The 13,070-nt window shown below is 37.6% G+C and overlaps 1 long non-coding RNA gene across 1 annotated transcript in view; it reads right to left on the reverse strand.

The window, feature by feature from the left end:
* LOC110469210 (uncharacterized) overlaps positions 1–13,070 on the reverse strand; it is a 210,184-nt gene that overhangs the window by 114,324 nt on the left and 82,790 nt on the right. The window contains exon 4 of the long non-coding RNA XR_014956542.1: positions 8,367–8,429. This is a non-coding gene — a long non-coding RNA (uncharacterized LOC110469210). The remainder of the gene's footprint in view (positions 1–8,366; positions 8,430–13,070) is intronic.

Genomic DNA, 13,070 nt, shown 5'->3' on the forward strand with positions numbered 1-13,070 from the left:
CAGTGCTGAGCAGCCAGACTGGAACTGAGGCCCTTAACCCATCCTGAAGTTCACAAGGTGAAGCAGCACTCTGTAGATAGTCCTTTGCCAGGTACCCAATTCTTTTGCCCAGTAACATTAATGGCAAGTGAAGTGCCCCTTCTCTTCTTCTGTATCAAATCCACAAACACAGTAAGCATATGAATGACAGCTGCAGAGTGACTACAGCTCCTACTAAAGTCAAATTATATGGAATATGTCCTGTGATTTGACACAGTGAATTATAAGGTGAGGCAGTGCTGGTGGCACCTATGCTTCCATGTAGGTCTCCTCAGTCACTCATCATTTGAAAAGAGGTCTTTATCATTATTGCCTTGCAAACTTTAGGGTTTTTTAGAAATTACATGAATAATGTGACTACAAAGAGGATAAAAAGGTGTAAAAATCTGTAAGGGGATTGCCAGCAAAAGTCATAGTTTGACTCAATGCATTAAATTCTTAAAGGTATAATGTTAAAGCATTATTTTACAGATTTTCGCAGAGACATTGAGAGCTTCTGCTTAGTGGCTTCAGACTACATTTTTCTCCTTTCACTTTTTAATTATGTTTATACTGGGTCTGAGCCTTGCCCCATAAAACCTGCCACAGACTTGGATGGTTATTCTGTCTTTTGATGAAATGTTGGGGTTGGCCACAAGCTCCCACAGATCTGCCATTTGACCTCTGTGAATTATAGCTGGATTAGGTAGGCCATGTTTTATTTGCTTAATGGTAACTGCCTTAGAGAAATCTGCACTCTAGTGCACAGATTTCTTTTGTTGTTCATGACTCAAACTCTGCTGAAACTTCTCAGGATTGCTCTTAGCACCAAGACTAAACTTTAAACAAAACTTGTTAAAAGACCCTGAGATGGACAAGTCAGTCCATAGTTGAGTATTCTCAGACCACAGTTTTCATATCTTCAATAGGATCAAATTTTCTAAGGCTGAAAGAGCAATTTTTAGCACATCTTAGAAATCTGCCATAACCATATGGATCTGTAACATATACATTTCTAATCTTAGTCCTGGTTATATGACTATAATAGAGCCTAAACACATTTCTGAATTGGTGTTGAACAAGTCTGACTTAGACTAAGGTAATGTTTATTGGCAATCTTTCTTTATGACAGAAAGAGAAAAATCATTGCTGTGAACTATGAGTCAGTGACTAAACAATGCTGAGTTTTGATAGGGATTTGACATGGCTCTGAGAGACTGGCAAAATTCAGATGCAGGGGTGTAGTCTTGCAGCACGGATGGAAAAGGAAGAGAAACATGGGAATATGTCAAATTCTGATTCTCTGAAAGTTAATTCTCCCTGAATTAAAGAGACCAGAAATTCATCCTACACATTAATGTATATGCTTATTGGGGGCTGGGGGGGAGGCAGGGGGAAGTGTGTTAATTTTGCAATTCAAACTTACAGTACTTGGGCAAATCAAAAGTCAGAATCCTGTGCAACCTCAGTACTGTTTTCTTGTGCAAACACCTTATGATACAGACCCTGCTAACAATGCTACATGTTATTTTCATGGTATCCCTATGTGGTTCAAACTGAAGAGATTTACAGGTACAGCTTAAAGGTTTAAAAAATATTTGTAGCAGAAACAGGTAGTCATCTTAGAATCTAATTATAAGGACTGTTAGAGAGCATGTTTTGTGACTCCAAGTCACAAAAATATTTTTCAGTTACCTTCACAAAACACCTCTGAAACCAAATCCACACTCTACAAGTCTGACTTGATTTCAAGGCTCAAGGCAACATTTTTACCTCCTCTCTTCTGTTCCTTTTCTCCAACCCTTGACTTCACAGATAAATAACCTTAGAAGGAAACCTTAAGTAGAAGGTGAAAGTAGGCAAAGAGAAGCCTGTGGAACACAGAGAAGAGCTTGGTCTATGCAGAAGGGAAATTAAGCATTTCTTGAACTGCTCTGGTTCCTATTACCAGTGCTGGGACATCACCTGTGGCAGCCTCACCTTGTGCTTCTCAGTAGTCAAGATATTGTGTTCTGCTGGACCACTTGGGCTGGCAATAAGTTTTTGCCTTGTAAGCAAACAAGCTGTGTTTTCCTTCTTTCAAGCTTTTCCTTCTTCCATTTGAAATAAATAGCATTTTAATTTTGAATACAAGTGAAACTTAAGATAGAAAAAATGTGCTTAAAGATGAAGAGAGATGCCCACCACTCTATTAACTTTTTTTGCACTTTCCCTGCAGAAGTTGTTTCTGTCAATTTATTTTCATTTCAGCTGAGCAAAATGGGAAGGAAAACGCAGGTTGACACAGATGGTTGTCAGCCAAGTGATGACTGCAGCTGAGAATGACTACAAAAATATACAGCTTGCTAAACTGTGTATTGTTTGGCTTCCATGTGTATGAAATGTCAAAAGAAATAAAAATTGGAGATTATATTTAGAACTCTTTTTTTTAAGACTGTTAAATTATTGTGTAAAATGGAAGAGTGGTCATCTGTAAAGGAATAAAATTGAAGAAAACAGAAAATGGATTTAATCCTGCATCCAAAACATCTGAAAACAGAACACAGAATAGCCTATTAAATACAAAGCTAAACCTTTAAATAAATGGTCTGGTTTGAGAGTTATTTTGGTCTTTTACAAGTGCTGAGTACCCCAGTCCTATTGAGGTCACCCAGACAGGAGTATTTAAAAGTCAGATGAAGTTAAAGTTCTGGATGAAGATTTTTGAACCCCACTTTTAGACTTCTGTCTGTAAAGGATCACTCGGATCACACAACTGACCACATTGTATTTTAATAGATCAAACAAACTTAGGAGGACAAAAATTTAAAATAAGTTAAAATAGAGTTGTTAGAGTGCTGCCAGCTTCAAGGTGGGGGCAGGCTTTGTCCACACAGGAAAGCTGCAGGATTTTAAAAACAATTGATCTTATTTCAACTTAGATCTCTCTTGAACCAAGGCTAAGCCTAATGTAGACACACAAATCGATTGCAATGTTGCCTGTGTCATTAGCTAATTTAAATGTACATGCATTAGCAGACTGCATCAGTTCACCTAGCTTGATCTTTAAATTGCCTTGTCCAAAGTTGGGCCTTTTCTAGGGAGCCAAGGTTTTCTTTTGGAAAAGAGGGCTGCCAAAGCCACTTACCCTTCTCCTCCCTGTCAGCTCTGCAGAGTACTGCCCAAATCAGTCAGTAAATATCTAAGTTATCAGTACAGTCACTGATCAACTAGCACTAATCAACACACCAACTAATACTCATAAAGCTGTGCGAGAGTATTCCCAGGAGAAAAACCACTGAGTTGTACACATCACTACTACAGTTCTACTGAGATTAGTTAAATTTTACCAGGCATAGCTTTGGACCTTAGCAGACATAAATATTGCTAGCATATGTTTTGTAGTCAGAACTTAGGTAACTAAGTCAGTGATGACTTTTGAATATCTGATTTTTTTTCTGTTCTTGAACTGCTCCCTCTGTGAGCTCCAAAGACTGACAACCAAGCATAAACTATTTTTAAGTTGTGTGTCCTTTCCCTACCAGCTTTCAGAGCAATGTAATCTCACCTTCATTCTAGCAGGGTAAAAATCAGGTACAGAAAATAAGTGTCAGATAATGAATTTCTCTTACTTTCCTTGATCATTAATAAATGAGGTTATTTACCTCATTGACTCCTGCAATTAGGTGTGACACAACACCTTTATACAATCAGTTTGTTCTGAAAACCTGATAATAGGAACCCATCTGCTTAGAAACATAAAGGAGAATTCATTATATGCCCAGTAATTACTTTCAATGCAACATAAAGAGATTGCATGCACAGCTTCTTAGAGTTAAACATGCTGTCAAAAGGAATACCTTGATGTGCAGGAAGAGGAGTTAAAAAATGTGATATCTAATAACAACATTTAAGGATTTTAATAGAAAAAAATTTATATTGTACTTATTGTCCTTGTCCCTAATTGCAGAGAAACCAAAATCTTTGTGCAGGATTCCAAAAAAGCTGTTCCTGAGTGCCTCCACTGTAGACAACTCCTTTCTCTATCTACCTATATTATGACAGAAAATTACTTGCATAAAATGTACATTTTCCTGTAAAAGAAGAAAGGACAAAATGTCATGTGTGGTGCCTAATTGTTGTGGCTTTCCCCAAAGCTGGCAAAGCCTCCAAGTGCTGCATCAGGATTTTGTATATGATTGAACATCAAATGTTAAGGCCACATGAGGAATAATGTCAGTTGTCGGGCTCCCAAGCAAACATTTTCTGTTTCTTTACTAGGAAAGCAAGACCAAAGCCTTGAAGGATGAAGTGAAATGAGTTGGGTTAAGTGGTGAGAAGCAGGTAACTGGAACCTAATCTGTGAGGAGATGGAAAAAGAGAAAATAACAATCCTTTGATCTTCCTGACATACTATCCAGATGGTCCTCACTAATCATATTTCCCCTTGTGTTTTTAGTTACCAAACATGCACAAATACTTACAGCGGACAAAAGTACATCTCTGTTTAAATGTCACTTTTTAATTGTGTTTTATTCATGGAATAGTACAAGTCTAGCACTTTTCTGATATTTTCACTTTATGAGCTGAAGTTCTCCCATTTTCTTTTCCCACTTTTATTCCATTTCTTTATATCTTTCATTCTAATGAAACATGGCATGCTAAGAGACTGTTATTCTTGGAAATCAGGAGGGGTTTTAAACTGCCTGAATATTCCTTTCAGCCAGGAATAAAGTTGCAAAGACAATTAGCATGCTTGAGGTTAAAAATATAGTTAAGTGGTTTGTCAGATCAGGCTTTAAATACAATCTTATGCCAATAAATTTGAGATACTCTTCTTTGACTTGGCTCTCTGCATCTAAGACTTTCATGCTCAGTAAAAACAAAACTATTCTGAATACAGTGCTGCAATGATTTGCTGCAGAATTCTTTAGCAGCTAGATTTTCTGAAAGATAATACCTCCTAAACATTATTAAATATCACTGTCCCAGAGGATTTACCTCTTAAGGACATGTTGAATATAACTAGTCAGCCTTGACAGAACTCTCAGCCTAATGATATTTTTCCTTCTTTTTTAATCATACAATAAAAGCTCTCACACTTGATGAAATTAAATATCCAATGACACTTTAAAAACAATAACATTAATGATAGAATCTTGACAAAACTACAAGTATATTCCTGTCTCCACTGAGATCGATGGCAAAGCTTCCGTCTTCCTTGAGGCCAGGATTTTGCTCATATCTAAGGTCATTACATTCTGCCTATATAAATTCCTCTTACATTTACAATTTTTATTGTCAAAAGGATGATCAAACCCACACTAAGGCTGGTAGAAAGCCAACTCCTGTGTAAATTTGCCATGAGCAAATATATTTTTCCTAGTCCTTCTCTAAGGACTGCATAATTTCTACCCAGCCTTTCTTGTTCATGACTAGGTCTAGGAGAAGTTTCCCTTGAAATGGAGAGGGAAAAAGCATTCCCAAGACAGTACATCTGTGACTGGGTGAGATGGAGGAAGGAACAGCCATGAGAAGGCTTTACTGTCATAGTTTTAGCTTCCATTGGATTTACATCCGTAGCCTAGCAGGTCTCCTGGGACAGGTGAGTACCCTGGTCACAGGGACCCCAGGGACTGCAGGGCTGGTAGGACACTGGAACAGAGAAGCCGTGGATGCTCCATCAGTGTTAAGGTCAGGCTGGATGATGCTTTGAGGAACTTGATCTGCTGAAAGTTGAGGTCCCCTCCAGCTTAAATCATTCTGTTCTCCTCTGCATCTATGATTTCTCAAAGGTTCCCAAAATCCAGCAGATCCCTGCTGTGCTGATTCTGTATGCTGCTGCCATCCCTGTCCCCATCAGACCACTTCTGCCTTCGTTGCCTCCTTCACCTGGTCCACAATTCATCCCCAAAGTTTCCTTCCTGGTAGGAAAAGTGCATGCAAAAGAGGTGCAGATGCCATCATGCTTTGGGAGAGGTGTTACAGGCAGCTTGAAAAGTGTGGATCTACCCTGTGCTGGAGGAGGTGACTTACCATTGAGTTTACAAGATTCCTGGATGTTTTCTGAAGTTTAGCTCAATTTTTTGCTTAGCATTAAATATTGTATAAATGATTATTTATAGCTAGTAACACTGAACTCAGTAATATTTTCAAACCCTCTAAAGAAATACAGAAAGATGTGGTTGAAAACAACTTTCTACATTAATTGCTGAATATAATGTTGTTTGTTTTAAAATAAGCTTGTGAGTTTGTACACTCTCTTTTGGTGTGTAATATGTTCTGCAATTAAATACAATTGAAGGAAACTTATTAATAGATGAATAAGCTCCTAATATTAGCTGATATCAACTGTCTAGTCTGTGAATCAGAAAGGATGATGGATGGTCACACGGGGGTGTTGAAGATATTGGATGTGCAAGCTGTACTGCCATCTACTATGACTGAGTTTTATCTTACATATTTCAGCATAAAAATTAGCCTTGGTGGTTTCCCTGTATCAGATAAAAACCTTGAAGAATCACCTCACTCTCAAGGAGGGCTTTTTTGCTCCTCTATCACAGACAGTAAATAGGGCCCATCCAAACATTATTTTACAGTACTGCAGTCTGAACCACAATAGTTGACATAATCTAATAGATTGGCAACAGCCCTGCCATTGATCAAGGACTGTTAAAATAAAAATAGAAACCAAGGCAGTACCTAGCAGCTACATTTGGCCATGTGGATGTTTGAAGGATGTCATATGTATTAGATGTTTCACTCTCATTAAACCTCTGGTTCAATCTTTCTTCCTCTGTGATGAGCATCACTATGAATGAAAGAAAAGGACAAGGACTTCAAAGCTGGAAATAATTTTGAGTACTTATTATTTGTATGATATTTCCAACTCAGAAAACATTTTTAGTTCTAAAAAAATGGTAATGATGCAGTAGAAGGAAAGATCCTTGGAGGAAATTTGCCATTCAGTGTATGGGGAATTTAACCCCACAATTTAGCTAGAAAGAATCAATTATCTAAATCCACCTATGCCATTCTGAATGAACCTCCTGAAGTTGGCTGACAGAGATAAAACAAAACCATGTGTAGCTTTTGTCTTTAAAAAGAAATAAATAAAGAAGTTTCCAAAACCCAAAGGGCAAAATCTAGGCATATTTTAATCATTTAGGAGCAGAGCCAGATTCATACCAATATGACTGTGAGTTCCCTGTGTTCTCTTTCAAAGCCTTTCATGCCAATTTATGAATTAAAAAACAAATCTCAACATATTTTTAAGAAATTAATTTGAGAATAACATAGCAGTTATGTTTGCAAGAATTCATTAATCTAATTATTCTGGTCAAAAACATGTATATCTGCTGTTTTGAAGAAATATGATTGCAGACTACAGTCTGTCTCCCAGAGGCAATAAAAGAAATCCTTTCTTATATCTGGGTTGGATGAGTTTCTATCCTTTTCAACAAACAAATCAGATCCACTGGGAATACAGATCAGCGGATATGGTGTTTTATTCTAAGCTCATATATCCTTGACAGATAATCACAAGAAAGATGACATTTAAATCCCAAAGTGTCTGCAAATGAAGAAACTGCCCTAGGAGGACTTTTTCCAATTCCCCCCAACAGAGCTTACATTTGGAGAATAAACAGTCTTTCAGCTTGTAAGATGTCATGAGGTCTCCCTTCATGGTTCTGTCAGCCCCTTTGTGTGTTCAATTTCAATGTCTCAAGCAGTTTTCCCCATTCAGGACCAGACCCATCAAATACTTTTATATAAGATGATTGTTATCTTCAGCTGTGACAGGAGGCTACGATGTCATCACAGAATTAGATTTTATTCTGTCTCATGTCATTGCATAACCTGACACGTCAACATGAGTTCATTCAACTTACTTTATCCTTCACTAGTCTGGAATGGATATTAGCAGGAAGTCAATATAGATTTTCCTATTATTGTCTTTAAACCCTTCTGTGTTTTTGGTTCTGCCAGTTTGAAAATATACAGTCCCTTTTAAATTTTTGAAAATTTTCTAAAGCTTTTTTTGGTTCTTGATAAATAAGTCTGGAATTTTGGTCTTTGGCCCTTAAAATTTCATCAGATATTGGTATTGAAAATGTAATTATCTTTTCAATCCATGGAAAATTTCTCATGTGCAGCTGTACTGCTGCTATCACCATGTATCAGGATCACTCCAAGAAAATCATTCTCAGATTTTATTTTGTAGTAATGCAGTTATCAAAGAAGGCAACTTTCATAGGTCCTTACAATTCTCTTTTATCCTTCAAAAACAATTTCTAAATGCACCCACCAGTCAAAAATATGAGCTAAAACACTTTGAGCCTGATACTGCCCTGATGATACATACACACCTCTTCCTTAAACTCAAGAGTCAGGTCCACTTGCAATTGATTTTCTTTCATATTTTTTCCCACCTAGAAAAAGAGAATATTGATGACAGAACTGCCAGCATCTGGGCATGAGGTTTCATTTTCAAAGGGATCAATACTTTTTTCACCTTTATATAGACAAACACATGGAGAGTTTTTTTTCAGGTATGTGTTCTGTGGTCAATAGCATTATAGAAATATTTTTGTTATTATTCAGTTTATAAACCTACCTGCTGATTTTATAAAGTTAAATAAATTATAACTTTGAACACTAAGCAATTTCAAGCTAACCCTGTGAAATATTCAGAGTTTAGAAAACTGCATCATACACCATCAGCAGTTTTGGTAGCAGTTTTGCTTTTTGGGGGGATGAAGGGAAGTACAGAAAGGTCAAAGACTAAATCCCAGTGTTGTAGAGGGAGGTCAGTGGGGTCACAAGGATTTGCTGCTCTCACAAAGGACACTACAATCAGTAATCTGCTGTCATGCTGCATGTACTGCTCTTTAAGCACATTTGACACTGATGCATGGGAAGCAATCTGAGTAGAGAGCTAAAAAGGCAGTTACTTCAAACATATAAATAGTACACTGGAGTGATGATGTGAAAATAGATTTCAGACCAAAATAAACACCAAATCAAAAAAGAAGAAAACATTCATTACCACTATAGATGGCGAGCCACTTATATAAATTATGCTAGAGCAAAGTCACTTCAATTATAAAATTAGTATCATTAGTCTCACCACAATTTGAATAAAAATTGTAAAATCAAGGAGCTGCAGACATTGTCTGACTAGCATCAGACACTGCCTACCTGAATGAGCATCCACCCATTTCATTTGATTCATAATCTAAAGACTCTGTCTCCTGCAAGCCACATCAACCCTAACAAAATTAGATATTTGGTTAGCAATGATCTTTGAATAAGTAAATCAGAAAGGATATGAGAGCTCAGATTTTTAGCTAATCTATAGAACTAAAAAATACTGTGGGTTAATGTGGTTGATTTTCAAATGGACAATGTTAGATCAGTCACAAGGGCCCAGGCTTCCCACAGCCCAGCACTAATTGCAGCCCTGCCATTAGAGTTTTAATTGAATGTTGGTGATGGGGGAGGAGGAGTCAATGCCCCAGGAGTGGCACACTGAGTACCCAAGCCTGGCTCATTCCTTGACTCCCTACCCAGATGGGACTGTGTCCCATTGTACTGCTTCTTACCTCACAGACATGAATACTCACCTGAGCTGAATTCTTCTACCCAGATGAATCCCATTATTTAAAAAATAATCTATCTGGATACAAATGAGTTTATTCTACACTCCTCTCTTATTTGTAGCTCCATGAAGTATGAAATGTTTCCACAGGCATTTGCTCAGACTCCCCTGTTGACACATTGCTCTACCATGTGTCACACCAATATCTGGCTGTGTTGATATGACTGTTGTCAGAAGTCTGCCATGGAAAGAGAGCTGAGAGATGAAAGATACAGTCGAGAGATGAAAGTTGATCTGAAGAGATGTAGATTCACATCCTTTGAGAGGGGAGTCTGAGAGCATTTCCCCTTTCATTTATAAAAATGCAGAAAAAGAAAAAAAATCCTTTAAGAATGTACACAGAATTCTCTGCTTATATATGAAAATACCACCTGGGTTTTTTCAACAGAGTATTTATGGGGTTTTTTGTTCCCTTGTGTGAAGAATAAAGGTGCCTGAAACCAGCCCAGAGCAGAGGTTCAGACTGCTCGAGATGCCCAAGGGAGGGTGCCTGGGGAAAGCCCTGGGGAGCTGCCCCTGGCTGTTTCCCACAAGGACTGTGAAGGATGAAGGCCTGACTCCACAGAAGTCACTGCTTTTATTGAGGCTAAAGTTTTCTCCCTGATTTCTGCAACCAAAGGTACCTAGGATTTTTTTTTAAATCCTTTTTCTTTTTTTTTTTTATTTTTTATTGTAGTAAATCTCTGAACCTTCCAAGGCCCTCAGAGATATGCACTATATATACTAGATAGTATATATACTATATATAATGTAGATCAGACTGCAAGCTTTAAAGTCAGCCAAACCAGATCTCTGTTTTACATTGGCAGAAGTATAGATACCTTATTTTTCCAGTCACTTTCATGGCTTAATGGTTCCAGTCAAAAGTGTCACATCTCGCTCTTTTGGTCACACAAACAGATTAAAGAAAAAAGCTCAAAATTGCAGCAAATATTTGGGAGGGGGAGGGTCACTTGTTGCCTCAGCAAAAAGGATATTTGTATTGATTCTGTCCTTAAGAGTAATTGAATTAAAATAATTTCACTCATCCCTATTCCCTCTCTTGTGAGCCCTATCAGATGAGACATTTGACACTGAGAAATGCATTTTTCCTGTTGCTCAGCAGTGCTCAAAATGCCTAACAATGCCAGACTGTAGCTGGGTGAAATCTGAAACTGAATGTTTCAAGGGATCATTATTACTAATGGGCTTTTTTATTAGAAATCAAATAAAAATTGTAGGAATTTAAAATGCAAGGAAGAGAGGCCCTGAAGTTTGTGAGTAACATTAAAGAATAATATTACAGTTTTACGAGATACATTTGTCAGCTCATCACAGAATAGGCACTGAGAAGTTTCAAAAACATCCAAGTATCTCAGAAACTGTAGATTTCCAAACTGAAATATGGCTTTAGCAGTCTAATTTAAACTATCTGCTTAAAACACACTGACCCCAATGATGCAGTCTTGCTGTTAAGTACAGGAGAAAACATCAAAGTCTGGGAACAGAATCCAGGGAGTCTGAGGCATCCCTTGAAAATATTTATCTGTCAATATTTACATAGCCCTCTGCTAAGGGATCCCATCTCAGGGCACAGCCTCACCCTTGAACACACTGCATGAACACCCATGAGGAGCCAGCTCTCCTGCAGGGAGGCTGAGGCTGGCAGCTGAATGTGCACCCTTCACTTCTGAGCACCTAAAGATTTTCAGATAAATCATGTGCCTGTAGTCCCAAATCACTAAATACATTTTAAAATTTCATAACAAAAGACAGAGATGCTTTACTGCAGTGCAAAACACAGAGCTGAAAGGCTGTTACAGCTTCACACTGCTGCCACTCATGGAACTGTTAAGAACTAAATTATACAGAAAACACTCTAAACCTCCCTAGTACAGATGAGTAAAATAATACTCTCTTCAGTACAGTCACTTACATATTTCAGCAATACCAAGAAAAACAAGTTCTTTCCTGTCATTTTTGAAAATTTGTTGTGAACCCAGGCAGAAACTCACTGTACACAGCAGGAGTATGTTTACCAGTACACTGTCATTGTTGCTTGGACAATACATGCAAAAAAAAAAAATCTCCCAAGAATTTACAAGCTTTATGTCAATCTGCTGCCTATTTTTGTTTGAAAACAGGATGGAAAGCTCTACTGTATCATTACAACTTCTCCTTCATAGGTGCAGGTATAATTATTGGAACCAAACTCATATTTTCACGGCCACTCTGTCAATGCACATCTCCTTGTCATTGTGAATATATATGACGTGTATCAAGTTGTATTTATATTCTTCTTCCTGAAATTTAACATACTTACAAAAAACACCCCACTGTGAGTATGTGGGGAACTTGTGAAAGTAAATGAATCAGACCAATCCTGGCTGTTTAGAGACCCATGAACCATGCTGGTACCTGGAGAAAATCTAGCAAGGGAAGAAATAATGTGATCTTCTGCAATGTGCTCTTATGTTTAAGAGAATGAACATTCACCTCATCTCTTAATCAGGAATCTCCAACACATGATCTAGGTATCTTTGGGTCTTGATTGCGTCAATAGTCTTATCAGTCTTAGAGATCTTAAAATCAGTATGTACTTAATTTACCTAATCTTTGACTGGGAGTAATATGTAGTTTTTTTGATAGCCTTGAATGTGCACATAGCCAATCTCATTTAAGTTCTCAATCAATCCTTTCAACCCATTCACGTTATTCTGCTTACAATATATATCTTTGGAAAGAAATTAGAAACTGTACCACCACGCTTAGACATTTTTACATGTGAAAATAGTAATATAATGTCTAATAACAGGAACATTATGTGATCACTAGGTGTTACAAAACAATTTCACTATTAAGAAAATGTCATATTTTTTTAGCATTTTGCACTGGGAAGTGAATCTAACAATTCAGTATTAAAATTTGAAAAAAAAATAAAGGAGGAAAAAAGCTACTGATTAAATAGCTGAAAATGTAAAAGGAAATGCAGATTTGTCATTTCTAACATTTGCATGAATATGTTCCCATATAAACACCAACTCTGCTACTAAGTTTATTATCCATAAAAAATCAGTTTTGTGGCTTGAGAAGGAGAAAGCTAAAGTATTCCTGAATATATTTATCCTGCAGATTTATCAGAAATTCAGGTTTGTTTGTTTGCTTTTTCAGGTGGTGCTGCATTCACCTTCAGTAACTTGGGAACTCAGGTGGGAACATCTGACACAGGCTACCATAATAAATGCTGAAGAGTGATACCATGCATCTGTTGGGCTGCTTGGAATGGTTCTGGGCAGCTGATGCCGTGGCTGAAGGATAGCTCTGGCTGTGCTGATGGACAGGGCACAGGAAGGGCTGCAGCAGATGAGCCACGGTGTCACCCAGGCTGGGGGCCTGTCTCTGCCAGCAGCAGCAGCAGTGAGGAACCAGAAGT

The sequence above is a fragment of the Lonchura striata genome, chromosome 1 (assembly GCF_050655825.1).
Source record: "Lonchura striata isolate lonStrDom1 chromosome 1, ASM5065582v1, whole genome shotgun sequence".
In the NCBI taxonomy this organism is placed as follows: domain Eukaryota; kingdom Metazoa; phylum Chordata; class Aves; order Passeriformes; family Estrildidae; genus Lonchura; species Lonchura striata.